We start from the raw sequence: 21,094 nt of genomic DNA, 5'->3' as shown, positions 1-21,094 counted from the left end.
GCTTATAAAAATCTATATTTTCCTTTGTTTGGTGAGACACTCCATGATTCCACTGTTGTACAATCTTCCTTATTTCAATGAGTCAATAAGCCTGATTTTGTTAAACCACAAATTTGTTCTTTAGTAGTTTTAGGCTGATTGAACTAGAACACCCTCCATTCAACTCCTTTCTTTAATGTAGGCCAGGGAGTGTTTTCTCCCAACATCTAGGACATTAATTGGGTGATTTCCTAGCTACAAGTGGCACCAGTTTTTCACTGTATTCTAAAAGATGGAAGGTCAAATTTGATCCCACTGTATAACTACTGCTCACAAAAATGAAACTGAAGATACTGGCAAAATGTTAAAGATCAGCACTAATCTGAAATATTTAATCAGAATCAATGGGCTCTGTGTTGAGAGAAAAGACCAGCACATTATTACAAGGGTTTAGAAAGAGAAAGGGAGAAGAGCAATGATAAATAATTGTTTGATATCTTTAGAATTTTACCTTAGAACCAAGTCTTTATGAAGGCTGTCTGACCCTGAAAAACTCCCATCCCCCAGCTTTAACCCCCACCAATACTGAAAATTCTTTCAAATTCCCTCTAATTTGCACTCCTCCATCTTCTATTTCCCTAGATCCAAACAATATATTTAGTGTGCTCTGAAAAATTTAAGTTAAAAAATGTAATCCATTTATTTCACTTTATTTTATTTTTAATTTTTTTTTGCTGATGCAAAAGCAATTTATTAGCAGAAAACAATAACTTGAGGAGTCCTGTTCACAGACAGTGACCAGAGGGAACCCCCTTCCTGTGGGTGCTGTCAGAGGGGATGGGGTGACATCCTCAATGCATCCAATCTTCATTCCGGATCCGACTGGGCTCCTTGTCCAGGGGTCTTGGTCCTATTTTCTCCTGAAGTCTGGAGTTTGACGTGGAGATCAGTGATACCCTTGCACCCTGAGCCACATCCTGGGCAACCAACATGGCAGCGTGTGAAGAGGACTCATCTTGGTCAGCTTTTATCTTCATCTCACCAGTCACACACAGATGGTTTCCTTGCCAGAAAGATCGGTGACATGGACAAAAGTGTCACTGAAGGGTGCAAAGATGTGACAGACACCAAATACATTTTTTCTTTCAACCACCTGAGGTCCGAGGCTGATGACTTGTTCTTCTTTCTTTCCTTCCCCTTGTGACCAGAAAGAGTATTTCACTTTATTTTGAAACCATCTTTTGAGATTATACTTTGTTCCAGACACTATGTCTAAAAGTGTTGGGTAAGAAGTAGATATGAGTAATCAATAGTTTACATTTTGAGCACTTACTATGAGCCAGGTATATGATTCTAAAATCACTATGTAGAGATTATTTTATTTAATCCTCATATCATACCTGTGAGGTGGGTCTATTATATTTCCTATTCTATTGAGGAAGAAATTAAAGCACAAAGAGTAACTTACCACAGAGTGCACAACTACCAAGTAAAAGTCTGGGATTTAAAACCTGGCACTCTTGCTTCAAACTACATATGTATTGTTAACCACTACACAACACTGTTTTAGCACATTATTCATTCACATAGCATACAGCTTGGACAGAATTTCCACTTTTCAAAACTGACTTGCTATAATTTAGTTACTTCACCAACCACTCAAAATATTAATCAACTCTGTACCAAGTTCTGTGCATTACAAAGTAGGAGACACTAAAAAAGTCAAGGATTTGATATTCCTGTTTAGATTGTAGGTACTTACAATATAGCTTCAAAAACCAGGGGATGAAGAGAACTCATGGTCATGGACAACAGTGTGGTGATTGTGGGGGATGGGCAGGTGGGGGGTAGAGGAGGCAGAGGCCATAGAGGGGATAAATGGTGATGGAAATAATAAAATAAAATAAATTAAAAACCAGGGGACCACACATGGATCAAATAACACAGGATGAATCAGTATATCACTATGCACAAAAACTAGGTGTACTAAAGATAGTCTTTGTATTCTTTGGGCAATAAGTATCCAAATACAGGGAGATGAATGTGACTTGAAGGAGATAGCTAGGCTAAGAAAAAGGTTCACTGAGAGGCTGTGGAGAAATCTGAATATCAGGGACTTTTCTACTTTACATTTTTAAAACTGGAGATTTTCTTAACAAATAGCCATTCACTCAGGAACCAAAGTCGTAATTAAATTTACCTATGGCTCCACTGACTATGTTATTCTTATTATTAACAATTATATTAATTTGTAGAATCCTTAATATAAGAGAAAATATTTTCACAAACCTCTTTTCATGTGATTTAATCCTCACAACACTGTAAGATATGTAAAGAGATAATAATGACGATGATTACCATTTCCATTTCATAAATAGTGTCTCGGCATTGAATAGGGCACATGATTTTTCCAAGGTCAAGAAGGAGAAGAATTGGGATTTGAAGCATGACCATTTGCCTCTAAAAATGACTATCCTTTACTCAATAATCTAGTCATTTTCAATTTTTCTCCTCTTTTTTAGTCCACCAATTCAAATCTCATCATGATAGATATTAAAAAGTCTCCTTTTGTCCTAAGAAATAAATCTTATTTATCCATCATTCTACTATGAGACAGTATGCAAAAATTTAAAGTAAAGTAAACATGTGGGCAGTATGTCTTTTAAAAAAAATTTTAATATATTTTTATTGATTTCAGAGAGAGGAAGGGAGAGGGAGAAAGAGAGATAGAAACATCAATGATGAGAGAGTATTTGATTGGTTGCCTCTTGCAGCCAATCCCCGGGGGGGGGGGATCCAGCCTGCAACCTGGGCATGTGCCCTGACTGGGATTGAACCAAGATATCCTGTATCCTAGGTCGATGCTCAACCGCTGAGCCTGGCCGGGTGGCAGTATGTCTTTTAATGTCATATAGGGCAAAGGACGTCCAAGGATTATTCAGAAAAATAAACCTAGTTTCATTCACTGTTATTCATTAAAAGTCCCAGACTTAGTAAAGTTACATGATAACTTATAAATTTTTGTGTGGTAGATATGCATATAATTTCTCTCTATTAGAACAGATAATTTCAAATGTTAAGTTTTATGGCCTTGTATAATCTCTTTTGTATCTAATTTAGCAATCTTACCCAACCATTTTTATTTTATCTTTTATGCTCATCACTACTTCACTAGAACTCGTTATCTATTATTGATTGATTTTTTTTTTTTTTTTTAATTCTCACCTGAGGACATTTTTTCCATTGCTTTTCAGAGAAAGTAGAAGGGACATAGAGAGAAAGAGAGAGAAACACATCAATTGGTTGCCTCCTGCAAGCTTCCAACCAGGCCTGGGGATTGAGCCTGCAACTGAGATATGTGCCCTTGAACAGAATCAAACCAGAGACCCTTTGGTACACAGGCTGAATGGTCTAACCACTGAACCAAAACGGCTAGGGCTGAATTTTTATTTTTATTAAAACCATACAAGTTTCAAGTGTACAACTCAACAAAACATCTGCACACTGCATTGAGAGCGTATCACCCCAAAGTCTCTTTCTATCCCCCTTTGCCCACCTCCAACTAGCCCCCACCTCCCTTTCCCTCTGGCTATGTTCTCAGTATTGTCTATGTCTATGTACTATGTATATATGTTTTTTAGCTAATCCCTTCACCTTCTTTCATCCAGTTCTCCTATTCCCTCCCCTCTGACAGCTGTCATTCTGTTCCATGTATCCATGCCTCTGTTTCTATTTTGTTCGTTAGTTTATTTTGTTCATTAGATTCAAATATAAGTGAGAGCATATGGTATTTGTCTTTCTCTGACTGACTTGTTTCTATCCTAATCATTTTTAAATTATATTGCCTGTACATAATTATCTTCTCAAATGAACTGGTTTTTCTATCTTTCTGGTTCCCTCATTAATTAATGAGTTGAATAAAATATTTGATGTGCTCATTTTATATTTGTATGAAAGTAATGAGTTAATCTTTTTAGAAAATTATGCTTTAGCAGTTTATTCAAAAAATAAACATTTAGATAAACAGCTTTTAAAGAAATTAAAAATTTAAAAATATATTTTATATTTACTTTTACATTTATCATTTATGACCCTCATCATTTCTTTAATACAAATTTGAATCTGAAATCATTTTCCTTCTTTCTGAAGACCTTGTTTTAACATTTCATGTAGTGTTGCAAATCATGGGGTCATTCTTTCAGCTTTGTCTGAAAATGTAATTATTTTACTTTCATTGTAAAAACATTTTTACTGACTATAAAACCCCAGTTTGAATCTTCTTTCAGTACTTTTAAATATGTTACTCCATTGTCTTCTGGTTTTTTAGTTTCAGATAGAAGGCTGCTATAATTCTAATTTTGTTCCTTAATATGCCCTTTTCTCTGGCTGCTTCTAAGATTTTCTTTTTATCATGGTTGTTTTCAAATGTATCATGTACACTGTGTAGCTTTCCCAATATTTCTCCTGTCACTGGTTTGTATAGCTTCTTGGATCTCTTAGTTTATATCAAATTTGAAAAAGTTTCGGTCACTGTTTATTCAAGTTAATTGTCTATATATCATATCGCCTCCTCCTTCTGGGATTCCAATTACACGGTTAGATAGTTTCTGCTATCTTAATTCAACTTTTCTTCTATGTTACATTGAATTGTCCAGGTGATGACAAAGACCAAGATGTGACCATTGTAATGAGTAAAATCAAAAGGTCTGCATTTGGACACTAACAAATAACCATTGCACTTTCCCAACTTACATTTCAGGGTTCTGGCTATGCACAGGGGTATGAAAAAGATTACTTGTCCATTATTTGGACCAAATAGTAGTTGACTCACAGTTTTTTAAATGTATTTACTCAAAGGTATACCTCATTCCCCCCTGCCCCCATGTTTCACAAAGGCTGAAAAAGTAAGTAGTCAAAGAAGCTCTTGATAAGACAAGGAGGAAGCTGGTTTCTCATATATTGAAGTGATTGAGAACACGGCTTTGGAGTCAGATATTCTTAGGATAGAATTTAAGCTTTTTAAAAAATCTAGGCTTTTTTGGGACTTGGAGGTCTGGAGCCAAATAATGCCTGCTGGATTATGTCCTGACAACAAGCACACGCGGTGGCAAAGTAGTACGTCGTCCCAGGGATGGAAGGAGCGAATAATCCTTTATATCTGGCTTAACCCCTGAAAAGGATCAAGACACCATTAAAATGTTGCCAACTCGGAAAGACAAATGACTGCAAATACATTGGTGCATTTGCAAGGTTAGCCCTACCCAGTTGTCTGGTGATGGACCTCACCAGTTAAGCATGGTGGATACCAAAGGATTTGAAAGGCAGAAGGCTTAAGGTAACCATGTGGGTGTACTTTCAGGGTCCCAGTTTAGTTCTTCCATCCATCTGGCCTTTCACCTGGTTTCACATGCATATCCTGCTTTCAGCAAGAAGCAGACATCCTTAAGTTGACGGTTGACAAAACATGTTCTCCTTTGCTGAGGCACACCCTCCTGGTGGGAAGGTTTTGCTGCTAATGTATTTATAGAATGAATGTATTTCTTTTTTTAAAAATATATCTTTATTGATCTCAGAGAGAGGAAAGGAGAGGTAGAGAGAGAGATAGAAACATCAATGATGAGAGAGTCATTGATCGAGCCCGCAACCCGGGCATGTGCCCTGACCGGGAATTGAACCCTGATCGCCTGGATCCCAGGTCAATGCTCAACCGCTGAGCGACGCCCGGCCGGGCTAGAATGAATGTATTTCATTCAAGTCTGTATTCCTCTAGGAAGGATTAAAATAAAAACTTCTTTAAAAATACAAGAAAAAAATATATTCTTTTCAATTTCCTGGTTGTATAACCCTGTGTCTCATTATCCTTACTCCTCACCAATAAAATGGGAATAATAATTGTATAAACCACCATGAAGCTTATATGAGTTAGTGTATTTAAATAACTTAGAACTATACTCAGCACATTAAAACAGTCAATAAATGTTAGCTATTATGACTGTGTTCTGCAGTCCCACTGGAATGGAATAACTTATACACTGCTTATCTCTTTCCTTTTTATTCTTCAGTTTGTCTTACATTTTGATGTCTTCTTTTGTTTATTTCCATTATTTTACTCAAATATAATTTCTTTTACCTTCTAGAGCAATTTTTGACAATTTTCATTTTTAAATATTCTTTCATCATCTTAATCATACACACAGGTGTTCAAGCTGTGACTAATTTGTGCTCACAGCCTCTGCCACAAAAAGACAACCGTGCCACAATATTTTTAAAATAAAATATGCAGACACAGATGCTCCAAATAATTCTTCAGGTGGATAGCTCGCAAGCTATTATTCTCTTTTATTTTTTTATTTGTGTTCAAAATATTACAGATGTCCCTTTTTCTGCCCATTGACTCATTCAACCCAGCCCCAAACCCTTCCCTAGTCCTTCAACACACAATTCTCTGTATGCTTGGGTGGTGCATATATGCATATAAATTCTGTGATTAATCTCTCCCCCTCCACCCACCTGCCCTCCTCCATCCCTCTGACATCTGTCAGGATGATCTATGCTTCCACGTCATTGAATCTATTCTGTTCAGTAATTTATTAAGTTCTTTAGATTCCACATATAAGTAAGATCATGTAATGTTTGTCTTTCTCTGCCTGACTTATTTCACTTAGCAGAATATTCTCCAGGTCCATCCATACTGTCCCAAAGAGTATGAGATCCTTCTGCACAGCTGCATAGTATTCCATGGTGTAAATGTCCCACAGCTTTTTTATCCACTCATCTACTAATGGACACTTGGGCTGTTTCCAGATCTTAGCTATTGTAAATTGCACTGCTATGAACATAGGGGTGCATATATTCTTTCTGATTAGTGTTTCGGGATTCTTAGAATATATTCTGAGAACTGGGATCACTGGGTGAAAAGGCAGCTCTATTTTTAATTTTTTGAGGAACCTTCAGACTGTTTTCCATAGTGGTTGTACTAGCCTGCATTCCCAACAGCAGTGCACTAGGGTTCCCCTTTCTCAACATCCTTGCCAGCACAAGTCATTTGTTGATTTGTTCATGGTAGCAATTCTTACAGGTATGAAGTGATACCTCATTGTGGTTTTAATTTGCATCTCTCTGATGATCCGTGACATTGAGCATTTTCTCATATGTCTCTTGGCCATGTGTATGTCCTCCTTGGAGAAGTGTCTATTTAGGTCCTTTGCCCAATTTTTAATTGGGTTGTTTGTCTTCCTCTCTCTGAGTAGTATGAGTTCTTTGTACACTTTGGAAATTAGCCCCTTATCAGATTCATCCTTGAAAAGTATGTTTTCCCAGATAGTGGGGTTCCTTTGTATTTTGAGGCTTTTTTCTTTTGCTGTGCAGAAGCTTTTTAGTTTGATGTAGTCCCACATGTTTATTTTTTCTTTTGTTTCTCTTGCCCTAGGAGATGTATCAGTGAAAATTCCACTACGTGGGATGTCTGTGACTTTACTGCCTTTGTTTTCTTTCAGGATTTTTATGGTTTCGTAACTTATGTTTAAGTCTTTTATCCATTTTGAGTTTATTTTTGTGTATGGTGAAAGTTGATGCTCTAGTTTCATTTTTTTGCATGTATTTGTCCAATTTTCCCAGCACCATTGATTGAAGAGACTGTCTTTACTTCATTGTATGTTGTTGCCTCCTTTGTCAAATATTAACAGACCATAATGACTTGGGTCTATTTCTGGGATCTCAGTTTTGTTCCATTGATCTATATGCCTGTTGTTGTACCAATACCAGGCTGCTTGAATTACAGTGGCTTTGTAGTATAGTTTGATATCTGGTAATGTGATCCCTCCCACTCTGTTCTTTTTTCTAAAGATGGCTGCAGTTATTTGGGGTCTTTTTTGGTTCCATATAAATTTTTGAAATGTTTGTTCTAGATTGGTGAATTATGCTGTTGGTATTTTAATAGGAATTGCATTGGATTTATAAATTGCTTTGGGTAGTATGGACATTTTAATAATATTAATTCTTCCAATCCATGAGCATGGTATATTCTTCCACTTGTTTATATCTTCCTCTATTTTTTTTTTTTCAGTGTCCTGTAGTTTTCCGTGTATAGGTCTTTTACATCCTTGGTTAAGTTTTTCCTAAGGTATCTTAATTTTTTAGTTGCAATGGTAAATGGTATTGTTTTTTCAGTTTCTCTCTCTGAAAGTTCATTGTTGATGTATAAGAATGGCATTGATTTCTGGATGTTGATTTTGTATCCAGCTACTTTGCCAAATTCATTTATCAAATCTAGTAGTACTTTGATGGAGTGTTTAGGGTTTTCTATGTACAATATCATGTCATCTGCAAATAATAACAGTTTTACTTCCTCCTGTCCAATTTGGATACCTTTTATGTTTTCTTGTCTGATGGCTATGGCTAGGACTTCCAGTACTGTGTTAAATAAGAGTGGGGAAAGTAGAGATCCCTGTCTTATTTCTGTTTTTAGTGGAAATGGTTTTAGTTTTTACCATTGAGTATGATGTTGGCTGTAGGTTTGTCATATATGGCCTTTATTATATTGAGGTATGATCCCTCTCTTCCCATTTTGCTGAGAGTTTTTATCACAAATGGGTGCTGAATTTTGTCAAATGCTTTTTCTGCATCTATTGATATGATCATATGATTTTTTTCCTTCATTTTGTTTATGTGATGTATCACATTTATTGATTTCCAGATGTTATACCAGCCTTGCATCCCCAGAATAAATCTCACTTGTTCATGGTGTATGATCTTTTTAATGTACTGCTGGATCCAATTTGCTAATATTTTGTTGAGAATTTTAGCATCTATGCCCATCAGGCATATTGGCCTGTAATTTTCTTTCTTTGTAGTGTCTTTATCTGTTTTTGGGATTAGGATGATGCTGGCCTCATAAAAAGAGCTTGTGAGTTTTTCCTTGTCTCGAATCTTCTGGAATAGTTTGAGAAGAATAGGTTTTAATTCTTCTTTGAATGTTTGGTAGAACTCACCTGTAAATCCATCTGGTCCCGGACTTTTGTTTGCTGGGAGATTTTTTGATTACTGCTACAATTTCATTAGTTGTTATCATCCTACTCAGGTTTTCTGCCTCTTCCTGATTCCGATTTGGAAGATTGTATGCTCCTAGGAAATTGTCCATTTCACCCATGTTGTCCAGTTTATTGCATATAGTTGCTCATAGCATTTTTTTTATTATCCTTTGTATTTCTGTTGGGTCAGTTGTTCTATCGCCTATTTCATTTCTGATTTTAATTATTTCGATCCTCTCTCTTAGTTTCTTAGTGAGTCTGGCTAAAGGTGCATCAACCTTAATTATCTTTTCAAAGAACCAGCTCTTGGTTTCATTGATTTTTTTGTATTTATTTTTTTCAGTCTCTAAGTCATTAATTTCTTCTCTCATCTTTATTATTTCCCTCCTTCTACTTCCTTGGGGTTTTTCTTGCTGCTCTTTTTCTAGTTCTTTTAGTTGTTGTGTTAGAGGGTTTAATAGATCTTTTTCTTTTTTCTTGAGGTATGCCTGAAGTGCTATGAACTTTCCTCTCAAGAATACTTTTGCAGTGTCCCATAGATTTGGGGTTGTTTGTTCATTTTTGTTTTTTTCCAGGAAGTGTTTGATTTATTCCTTGATCTTATTGGTAACCCATTCATTGTTTAATAACATGCTATTTAGCTTCCACGTATTTGAATATTTTTGAGTTTTTTTTATAGTGGTTGATTTCTAGTTGCATGCCATTGTGATTCAATACGATACTTGATATGATTTCAGTCTTCTTGAATTTGTAGAGACTTGTCTTGTGCCCTAACATGTGATCTATTTTTGAGAATGTTCCATGTGCACTTGAGAAGAATGTGTATTCTGCTGCTTTGGGATAAAATGCTCTGTAAATGTCCATTAAATCCATTATATCTGGTGTGTCATTTAAAGTCTGTGTTTCCCTGTTGATTTTTTGTCTTGATCTGTCCAATGCTGAAAGTGTAGTGTTAAATCCCCCCACTATGATTGTGTTGCTGTCAATCTCTTCCTGAAAGTCCACCAAAAATTTTGTTATTTATTTAGGTGCTCCTTTATTGGGTGCATATATATTTATAAGGGTTATTTCCTCCTGTTGGATTGATCCCTTTAGTATTATGTAGTGACCATCTTTGTCTCTTGTTATGGTCTTTATTGTGAAGTTTATTTTCTCAGAAGTAAGAATTGTTACTCCAGCTTTTTTGTTTGTTTGTTTCCATTTGCATGTAATATTTTATTCCATCCCTTCACTTTCAGATTTTGTGAATCTTTTGCTCTCAGGTGGGTCTTTTGTGGACAGCATTTATTTGGGTTCTGTTTTCTTATTCATTCAGCTACCCTATTTCTTTTGCTTGGACATTTAAGGTTACTATTGAAATATACTTATTTAATACTATTTTTACCATTCATGCTGATGTACCTTTCTCTCATTATTTCTTCTTTTTCTTAGAGCAATACCTTTACCATTTTTTCAATGCTGGTTTCGTGGTACTAAACTCCTTTAGCCTTCTTTTGTCCACAAAGAGCTTTATTTCACCTTCAATTTTAAATGATAGCTTTGCTAGATAAAGCAATCTTGGTTGCATGTTCTTGCTTTTCATTACTTTGAGAAATTCATGCCACTCCCTTCTGGCCTGAAGAGTTTCTGTTTAGAGATCTGATGTTATCCTTATGGGGGTACCCTTGTAGGTCACTGCTTGTCTTTTTCTTGAAGCCCTTAATATTCTCTCTTTGTCTTTGAAATTTGCCATTTTAATTATGATGTGACTTGGAATGAGTCTCTTTGGCTCCCCCTTGTTTGGAGCCCTCTGTGCTTTCTGAACTTGTGTAGCTTTCTCCCTCTCCAGGGTAGGGACGTTTTCTGTCATTATGTCCTTCACTAAGTTCTCTGTCTCTTGCTCTCTCTTCCCCCTCTGGTATCCCTATGATGCGAATGTTGTTTTGCCTCATGTTGTCCCATAGCTCCCTTAGACTGTTCTTATGCTATTTAAGTGTTTTTTCTTTTGACTTCTCTGATTGTTTTTTCTACCTTATCTTCTAAGTCACTTATTTTATCCTCTGCTTCACTGAACCTGCTTTTAATTCCTTCCAGCATATTCTTGATATCAGATACAATATTTTTCATTTCTGCCTGATTCTTATTTATAATACTTAGCTCTTCTTTTATATTTTCAATAAATTCCTGTACTTTACCATTAAGTGTCGTTTTGTTCTAATTAATTTCCTTGAGCATCTACATAACCATTACTTTGAACTCTATTTCTGATAACTTGCTTAACTCCATCTCATCAAGGTCTTTTTCTGGTGATTTTTCATTTTCTCTAGTTTGGGGGCGGTTGTTTCTTTGTCTCCCCATTTTGGTGGCTCTTAGTGTTTGTAGTTATATATTAGATATATTTGCTGTCTCCCAGAGTTGTGGGGTGGGATTTTGTAAGTTATTCCCAGTGGAGCCCAGAGATGTGTTTTCCTTATACTTCTTAGCTATTTGCTCTAGGCATGTCCCTTTTGTGGGTGTCCCTTTTGTGTATTCTTTGGGCTCTGCTGTTGTGAATGGGTCTAGATTTTTGTTCATCCATTCTTGGGAGGTCTCTCTTCTCAGGTTGGCTAACTGTGTGTATCAACCCCAACCACGTTGTGTGAGCTGTTGTACGGGTGCTGGGAAGACAAGACAAATACACAACTAAAGTGCCAGGAAACAAGCGGTATCTTACAAAATATCTTGACAATCACAATGAAAACAACCCAAGTGAAAACAGAAGTGGGAGAGAGAGTGAAGTGAGAACACAAATTCAAAGGAAAAATAATAATAATAATAAAGAAAAAAAGAGAGAAAAACAAATAGAGATATATAGAGAAAAGGATATTATTGCTAATAGTAAAAATTTTAAAAATAATAACAAACTAAAAAAAATAAAAATAGAGAACTACTGGGAGATAAAAGGAGCAGAGAAAAGATTTTGATAGGAGGGCAAGCAAAAAATTAAGGGTAGAGGTAGGAATAGGATAATAGTTGAAAATGTAACAAAAAAACAGGAAGACAGAAGGGAGAAAAAGAAAAAAAAGGGGGAAAAAGTTATGCCTATGACACAAGAAGAGAAAGGGATAAAGCAAGGGCAGGGAGGGAGTCCAATAAGAGATATGGGGAAAACAATAGCAAAAAGCAGTAAACTAACTTGTTATAATGATAATGTCCCAGCAATTAAGCGGAGAATACCAAGAAAATCTTGATAGTAGAACAAAAGATAAAACCCAAAACAAAACACAAGCAAAGCAAAACAAATTTTAAAAATTAATTTAAAAATTTAAAAAGAAATTTTTTTTTTCTTTCTCTTTTTCCTAAGGAAAAAAAAAGTAAGTCAGGTGAGTTTCATCTGGACAGTTTACGTGGTCTGCAGCTCACTGTTTTGTATGCTGATTTCAGTTCTTCTGGGAGGTACTTATGTATCAGGCAATGTCAGGAGCTGTCTAGGTTTGGCTCTACTGTCCTTAGGTAGTTGGTTTTCTGTGGACCACCTCCACTTGTCAGCTATTTTGTCTCTCCCTTGTGGTTGCCTGATTTTACTCCAGAGTCTTCTGAAGAGTCTTTAGGGTTCAGGCTGGCTAGTGTAACTTGGGATATTTCTCCCTTTAATTAGAGGTTTTGCTGTCAGGCACTCACTGTGAGGAAGTTAGTCTCTGCTTCAAAGCCAGCTCCTCAGTCTCTACCCTTTCCTCCAATTCTATTTCACCCTACAATGGCCTGCTGCAGTTTCAGATTGACTTCAGTCTGTTGCCTTTTCTATATGTGCAGTTTCAGTGGCCTGGACTCAGTGGGTTAGATTAAAAAACATTCTGGTGAGCACTTTTCCTGCCCAGCCCTCAGAATGAGTTTTAAGCATTTCTTCCTGTTCCCAAACAATAGTCCCTGAGAGTCATATTCTTGTAATGTCCTCCTGTGAGCTGCTTTCCCTGCCCCTCAGGCCTGTGCCCTCCAGGGGATACCTGGGGCTTCAGTGAGCTGAATCAGTCCCTTTCCTGTTGGGGGTAGTTCTCCTAGCTTGCAGGGGAGGTTGGCTTGCTCCACCCCTCCTTTCCCAGATCTGGTTGGCTGGTTACACAGGGCATGCAAATTTCAAACTCTTTCTTATGTAGACATAAATCCCAGCTTTTGCTGGTCTTTATGCCCAATGCAAACCAGGAAGGTGGGAGCCAGTTTAGCCATAAAAAACTCAAACTCACACAAAGCAACACACAAGCAAAGAATCCACCCTGCCATGCCCCCGCGCCAAAGCACCAAGCAGGAGAGGACACAGTCAGCCCCATGCAGCTCCCCTGCACAGCTGATTGTGGGGAGCTGCTGTGGCCCCAGGCACAGAGGAGCTGCCTGGGTGAGCTGCAGATGTGTTCTCCTGCTCCCTGACCCAGACCTTGAGGCACTAAGGCGATACTAATTTAACTTGCGGCCATAAATTCTAGAAAGGCTTATTAGGAAACTGGCCCCAGCCTGAAGGGTTAAGGGACAGTCAAGCCACATACCAAGCCAAGGACTCAATCCTCCCCAAAAAGTTCCCATTAGAAGCCGAGACAAAGATAGGTACCAAGGTCTGAGCTCCTGCAGGAGGCAGGATGTTTACTCTGAAAGAGCATTCATACGGCCTTGAAGGAATTACTTTCTATCGGGCAAGGGGAAGGAATGCGGGGCGGGGTGCTATTCAGCAAAAAGAACAGCACCGGTATAAATTGAGCTTGGAAAATAAACTCGGGGCTGCAGCAGTCACGAGCTGCAGTCCTTCCGATCCCATCTTTTTTGTGTCTGTCTTTTCTCCATCCTCACCCCTTCCTCAGGACCGTTCGACTTTGCCGGCGGGCTCCGGCAGCTGATCGCTGTAAAGCTGGGTCAGCTCCTTGTGCTTTATCTCGGCACCCCTCATGGCAGGTCAAAATCCCAGAATCACCCTACCAGGAGTGAAGGTGGCTGGAGGAAAACTCCGCCCCACAGGTAGCCTCAGTCTATCTCTGTCAGAGGGAGAGCTCTCTTCCCCTTCCCAGTGCCACACAGATTAAATGTTTCTGGGTTTCTACACAGTGCCTTACAGGAAGGCAGAGCATGCCGTATGTGGCTCCACAGTGGCAAACCTCTGGTCCCTTCCTATTCGGGGGACACACACTGTGGAACTGCCTTTTCTATGGTCAGTACCTTGTGTGTAAAAAGTTTGTGGCAGCAGCCATCAGAAGCTTTGTTTCTCTAAGAAGGCGGGGTCCCCTCTTCACAGGCACCAAGCAGGAGGGGACACAAATTCAGCCCCAGGCAGCTGTTCCCTTAGGTCCCTTGGCCCTCCATGCAGGGCACTCTTTCTATTCTCCTCCACTTGGGGTTTGAGATGCCAGTCCACACTCCCAAGGGGAGGGAGCTTTGCAGCCTTTAACCCTCGGGGCTCAGAGCCCAGCACAGGCTTCAGGGGGAACTCTCCCTTTCTAAGCCCCCCTCTCTTACTAGATTCTATTACTTTTATTCAGTGCTCCCTACTCAAAATATGTCCACTCAGGTATATTTCTCTAGTTTTTCCAAGCTGGTTATGCAGTATTTTAGTGGTAAATCAAGTCCATGGCTGGCAGCAAGGGCACTCTGCTTCTTCTCACAGTGCCACCATCTTCCCAACCTCTACTATTCTTTTTTAAATTTGTCTTTTGATCAAATCATCCACATTCATTCTTTTCTATGAATGAAGAAACTTTCTCCAAACTCTAACTTTCCCTTATGCTTGCAATGTAATTAAATAAATTAGAAATAATACTGACTTTGACCTGCTAATCTCAATGGGCAATTGTCCTCATATTATCCACATTAGTCCATTAGTCTTTCATTTAGGGTGGACGTTGAATAAGTATCAGATCTTTTGGGGATAAGGCAAATGAACTAGTGTAGCCAAAACCCTGGGTTGAATTTGTTCTTGAACCCATGACAGGAAGCATGCAAAAGTGTTAATGACACAAATACAGTTTTGGTATTTCTTTTATGTCAGTGAGCATAAAATGAAGAGCATGCCATACTCACAATCAGCCCCTGCTTAATCTACAATCTGGCACTGGCCACAAGTGGATGAATCAATCTGCTCAAAACCTCTTTCAGTGAATTAAGTGTGGCATACTTCTCAAACAGTGCATGACAAAGATCACTTCTGTTATTTGGTAATAGATTTACACTTTACTCCTTTTTAGTCCACATGTGTATAACTGTTTTAGCCAAGATTTCTACCCTGCACTGTCTCAGAATTACTTCAACCTTCCTTGCCTTCTCCCTTTCATGACCTAAGTTTGGGCAGCCTCCTGCTAAGCCTCCAACAAAGTTAAGAATGTCAGAGAGAGTAGGTCAAACACCAGGCAAGGCACTTGCTTATGCTTAGTTTAGCTACTTTTGAACAAAGGTTCAGTTGGGAAGAAGTTCTGGATTAACTATGGCTTTCAAGTAGTCTTATTTGCTTTGTTCCTTATTATAAGGGGTAATTTAAAGTTAATAGCACTTCACAAATTTTTCTTTCATTATGAGTAAAAAGAAATCTAATACAACTAAATAGTAATTAGAAGAAGAATCTATGGCATAATTTTGATAGTTATAGATTCACAAATCATTTATCTCAGGCTAACAATACAAAACAAACTAGATAGATTAAGAAGGATTTAAAATTATAACCCTGGATTATAGCCCAAAATATTTTAGCCATCAGGATAAATATAACTTAGGCAGGGAATACAATTAAATGTTTTTTTCATCATGTCTTGACTTTGTCTAATGTCTAGCTTATATTTGTTGTATCAGCTGGAACTGTTACTTAGTACATTTTGATTAATTATGGGCAGGTGTGCATTAATTTTCTTTGGCATGCAGTAACAAGATAAGCTTTCATACCAACAATTTGTTAAAATGTTTTCCCTTCGGCCCAGGAACAATATATTTCTCTTTTAATCGTTCATTTACTTGTACTCAGAGAGTAAGATGGAAGTTAAAATGTCTCACTTCCCCACACCCTAAAATGTATATGGATTCAGCAGCATAGAACAGGAATACTGCCTGGAATGTCTTTGCTGTTGTGAGGACCATCAACTATTTATTGTCTTTTACTTTCTTTTCATCTTCCCTCTCTAACTCATTCCATTCTGTGGGATAAGTACATATCTCTACCACCAAATTCAAATTATACACAGACAAAAAAGGTAACTATTTCCAGGAAAGGGAGGTGCTCTCATGAATTTTGTACCCAAATATCTCCCTTGCATTCCCTGACAAAATGCCTGGAATCACTCCTTTCCAGATTTATTTATTTGAGATTATATTCTCTGTTATTGGAATTCCCCTGTTAAACTGCAACTTCCTTTATCCTCTCTAGGAAATATGCTAAGCTTGTCTCAGTCACAAACACTGTACTCTGATTCACTACTTAAGATTAGTCAGATGTTTGTTGGAATTAAGAGAATGGGACAAGAGATGGATAGGCTTTGTTAGGAAAGTGACAGGTTAAAACAGAAGAAACTATGAAATCAAGACCTGTCTGGGTAGATAATGGAGCCTTGGGTCCTTGAGAAGGAGGTGGAAGAGGATATAGGCAATTTCACAATATTTTCAAAGGCTGGAACTAGGAAAAGCAACCCATCTCAGCTCTACCACCAAATTCTGATTTAATTGGTCTGGAGAAAGGCCCAGCCAACTGTAGTTTTTGACACTCTTCAGACTGAAAAATAAAATCTTTAAAAATTTATCTTTATTGCTGAAAATATTATATTTTCACATATTGACCCCTTCCACACTGCCATCACCCCACCCCAGGCTTACTGCACTATTGTCAGTGTCCATGGGTTATGCATATGTACATATAAATTATTTGGTTAATCTTTCCCCACCCACCTCCCCCCTTCTGAGATTCCTGTCTGTTCCATGCTTCCATGTCTCTGGACCTGTCTTGTTCATCATTTTATTTTGTTCATTAGATTCCACATATAAGTGAGATCATGTGATGTTTGTCTTTCTCTGCCTGGCTTATTTTGCTTAGCATAATAATCTCCAGGTCCCTCCATGTTGTCTCAAAAGGTAAGAGATCCTTCTTTTCATGACTGCATACTATTTTATGGTTGTAAATGTACATCATTTTTATCCACTCATCTAGTGATGGGCACTTGGGCTGTTTCCAGATCTTAGCTACTGTAAATAACAGTACTATGAACATATTCTTTCTGATTGGTGTTTGGGGTTTCTTAGGAGATATTCCTAGAAGTGGAATCACTGGGTCAAATAGCAATTCCACTTTTAATTTTTTGAGGAACCTCTATATACCGTTTTCCATAGTGGTTGCACCAGTCTGCATTCCCATTAGCAGTGTACTAGGGTTCCCTTTACTCTAAATCCTCGTCAGCACTTGCCGTTTGCTGATTTATTGATGGTAGCCATTCTGACAGGTATGAAGTGATACCTCATTGTCATTTTAATTTGCATCTCTCTGATGATTAGTGGATTTGAACATTTTTTCATGTTTCTTGGTCATCTGTATGTCCACTTTCGAAAAGTGTCTATTTAGGTCCTTTGCCCATTTTATAATTGGATTGCTTGTCTTCCTTTTGTTAAGTTGTATGAGTTCTTTATATATTTTGGAAATTAACCCCTTAACAAATGTATCCTTAGCAAATATGTTCTCCCATACATTGTGCTCCCTTTTCATTTTGTTGATGGTTTCTTTTGCTGTGCAGAAGCTTTTTATTTTTATGTAGTTTCATCTGTTTATTATTTCCTTTGTTCCCCTTGCCCTAGATGATGTATTGACAAACATATTGCTACAAGATATGTCTGAGATTTTGCTGCCTACAGTTTCTTCTAGAATTTTTATGGTTTTGAGACTTACATTTAAGTTTTTAATCCATTTTGAGTTTATTCTTATGTGTGGTATAAGTTGGTTGTCTAGTTTCATTTTTTTGCATGTACCTGTCCATTTTCCCAGCACCATTTATTGAAGAGACTGTCTTTATTCTATTGTATGCTCTTGCTTCCTTTGTCAAATATTAATTGAACATAACGGCTTGGGTCTATTTCTGGGGTCTCTGCTCTGTTCCATTCATCTATATGCCTGTTCTTGTGCCAGTACCAGGCTATTTTGATTACAATGGCTTTGCAGTATAATTTGATATCTGGTATTGTGATCATTCCTATTTTTTTCTTCTTTCTCAAGATTGCTGAGGCTACTTGGGGTCTTTTTTGATTCCAGATAAATATTTGTAGTATTTGTTCTAGATCTGTGATATAGGCCATTGATATCTTAATAGGAATTACATTGAATCTATAGATTACTTTGGGTAGTATGGATATTTCAATAATGTTAATTCTTCCAATCCATGAACACCGTATGTGCTTCCACTTGTTTGTATCTTCCTCTATTTCTTTTTTCAATGTCCTGTAGTTTTCTGAGTATAGGTCTTTTACTTCCTTGGTTAAGTTTATTCCAAAGTATCTAATTTTTGTGTTGCAATGGTAAATGGTATTGGTTTTTTTAGTTTCTCTTTCTGAGAGTTCATTACTGGTGTATAAAAATGCCATTGATTTCTGGGTGTTATAAAAATACATAGGTGATTCAAAAATATGTAGTCAGGTTTTAGAATCACTATTTTAACTAGAAAGGACTGCAGAAGAAGCAGAGGTGAACCTCAGAGGTTATTAGAATGCAAGCATATTCCTCTCCTTTTGGGGGTTTTAGTGTACTAATGTGAAGGTGGTCTGCAAGACTCTGCACACTTGTTCCATATAAAGCTTAATCTGTGCAGGACACAATAGTCCAAAACACTTTATTTATTCACCCTTAAGTGGTTGTAGAAAACCAGCAACAGCACACTGATGGTTATCTAGATGTTTTAAAGCAGTCATCACCTCCTAGAACTGCAGTTAGGTATTATTTTTTTATCTATTAAAGAATTATAAAAGACACAATGATGCTTTACCATTTATAAACCAGAAAGTCTTATTGTTCAAAAAGCTACATTGGCCTGGGAGAGTCCATCACTGTCTAGCTTTCCAACTTTCTGGTGTATGATAACTTAATTTTTTGGTCACCTATTTTAAAATGCATGCACTCTATTTTTTATTATATACTCTCAAAATTTTATACAATTATAAAATTATAATTTGTGCTCCCGATATTCATATAATATTAACCAATGTTATCTCAATAAATTTATAAATTTCTAGAAGTAATATCTTAACCTGCTTCTCAAAAAACCTTAAGCACTTTCACTTAAAACATTTTCTAGCCTGGCTGCCATGGCTCAGCAGTTGAGCATCCACCTATGATCTGGGAGATAGAGGTTCCGTTTCTGGTCAGAGCACTCACCTGTGTTGTGTGCTCGATCCCCAGTTGGGGGCATGCAGGAGGCAGCTAATCAATGACTCTCATCATTGATGTTTCTATCTCTCTCTCCCCCTCTCCCTTCTTCTCTCTGAAATCAATAAAGATATATTTAAAAGAAAACACTTTCTAAATTATTAATTTTCTGTCATTATAAAAATTCACAAATTAGAAATTATAATTAATTACACAAACTGCTTATCTGGACTTATTTACATATTTGTCACGTTCTTTGATCCTAATTTTTTTTTTTTGCATTACTGACCCACCTTCTGGGATTTTTTTTTTTTTTCTACCTGAGCCATATTCTTTATCAGTTCCTTGAGTAAGGATCTACTATGTTACAGTATTTGTTCCATTTTTGTGAAATATGTCATTGGGATGTTGATATGAATTACATTGAATTTGTAGATGGCTTAGGGTAGAATATTAATTCTTCTAATCCATGAGCATGAGATATCTTTTCATTTATTTGTATCATCAATATTTTTCATCAGTGTCTTTATAGGTTTTCATGTACAGGTCTTTCACCTCCTGGGTTAAATTATTCCTAGGTATTTTATTTTTTTTGAAGAAATTGTAAATAGGGTTGACTTCTTTCTCTTTCTGATACTTTGTTATTAGTATATAGAAAACCAAAAGATTTTTGCATATTGACTTTGTATCTTGAAATTTTAGTAAATTTGTTTATTAGTTCTAAAAGTTTTTTCAGTGAGATTTTTAGGATTTTCTATATAAAATTTTTAAATATATCTTTATTGATTTTTAGAGAGAAAGGAAGGGAGAAAGAAAGAGAAACATTGATGTGAGAGAGAAACAACAATCAGGTACCTCATGCATGTCTCCTACTGGGTATGGCGCTTGCAACCCGGGTGTGTGCCCTGACCAGGAATTAAATCAACAACCTTTTGGTGCATGGGACAATGCTCAACCAACAAATCCAGGCTGGCCAGGGCTAAGGTTTTCTATATATAGTATGTCATCTGTAACTAGTAAAATTTTTACCCTTTCTTATCTTATTTGGACACCTTTTATTTCTTTTTCCTGACTAATTGCTCTAGCTAGGACTTCCAATGTAATGTTGAATAAAAGTGACCTGAGTGGGAATTCTCATCTTGTTCCTGATGTTAGAGAAAAAGCTTTTAGCTTTTTGCCATTGAGTATAATGTTAGCTGTGGGCTTGTAATATATGGCCTTTATTATGTCCAGGTATGTTCCCTCTATACCTTCTAAATTGAGATTTTATCATAAATGGATGCTAAGTGTTGTCACATGCTTTCACTGTACCAATTGAGATAATCATGTAATTTTTATCTTTCATTTTTTTTTCATGTGGATTATCACATTGATTGCTTTGCAGGTGTTGAACCATGTTAATATCCTTGGACTAAATCCAACTTGATCACTCAAACCTATATGATTATTCAGGCAGCCTATTTTATTTTTAATGGCTTCCAGTAGCTGAGAGCATGCCATGACCTGTTAGTATCCCAAAGGGGAGAATCTCAATCAGCACCTAGATTCAGGCTGATTAGAAGCCAGATCCTCAGGCACTAACTTATAACATATGCAAATATGTACAGTTTTGTGAGACTGCCAGTGTTAACCCTACTGGCCACCAGTGCCAGGGGATCTAGAGGTGTCTTCTGGGTGATAGCAGTTGCAAAAATCAGGAATGCAGATGAGTGGATAAGCCTTTGTCTTGGAGATACCAGTGAGCTGTAGTGAGGTAGAGGGAGAGCACAAA

The 21,094-nt window shown here is 37.2% G+C and overlaps 1 pseudogene; it reads right to left on the bottom strand.

The window, feature by feature from the left end:
• Nucleotides 1–764: 764 nt before the first annotated feature.
• LOC107531125 (small ribosomal subunit protein uS11 pseudogene) overlaps nt 765–21,094 on the bottom strand; it is a 31,330-nt pseudogene continuing 11,000 nt past the window's right edge.

This window comes from Miniopterus natalensis, chromosome X, assembly GCF_054644295.1.
Source record: "Miniopterus natalensis isolate mMinNat1 chromosome X, mMinNat1.hap1, whole genome shotgun sequence".
Classification (NCBI taxonomy): domain Eukaryota; kingdom Metazoa; phylum Chordata; class Mammalia; order Chiroptera; family Miniopteridae; genus Miniopterus; species Miniopterus natalensis.
This window is presented reverse-complemented; position numbering and strand designations above follow the sequence as displayed.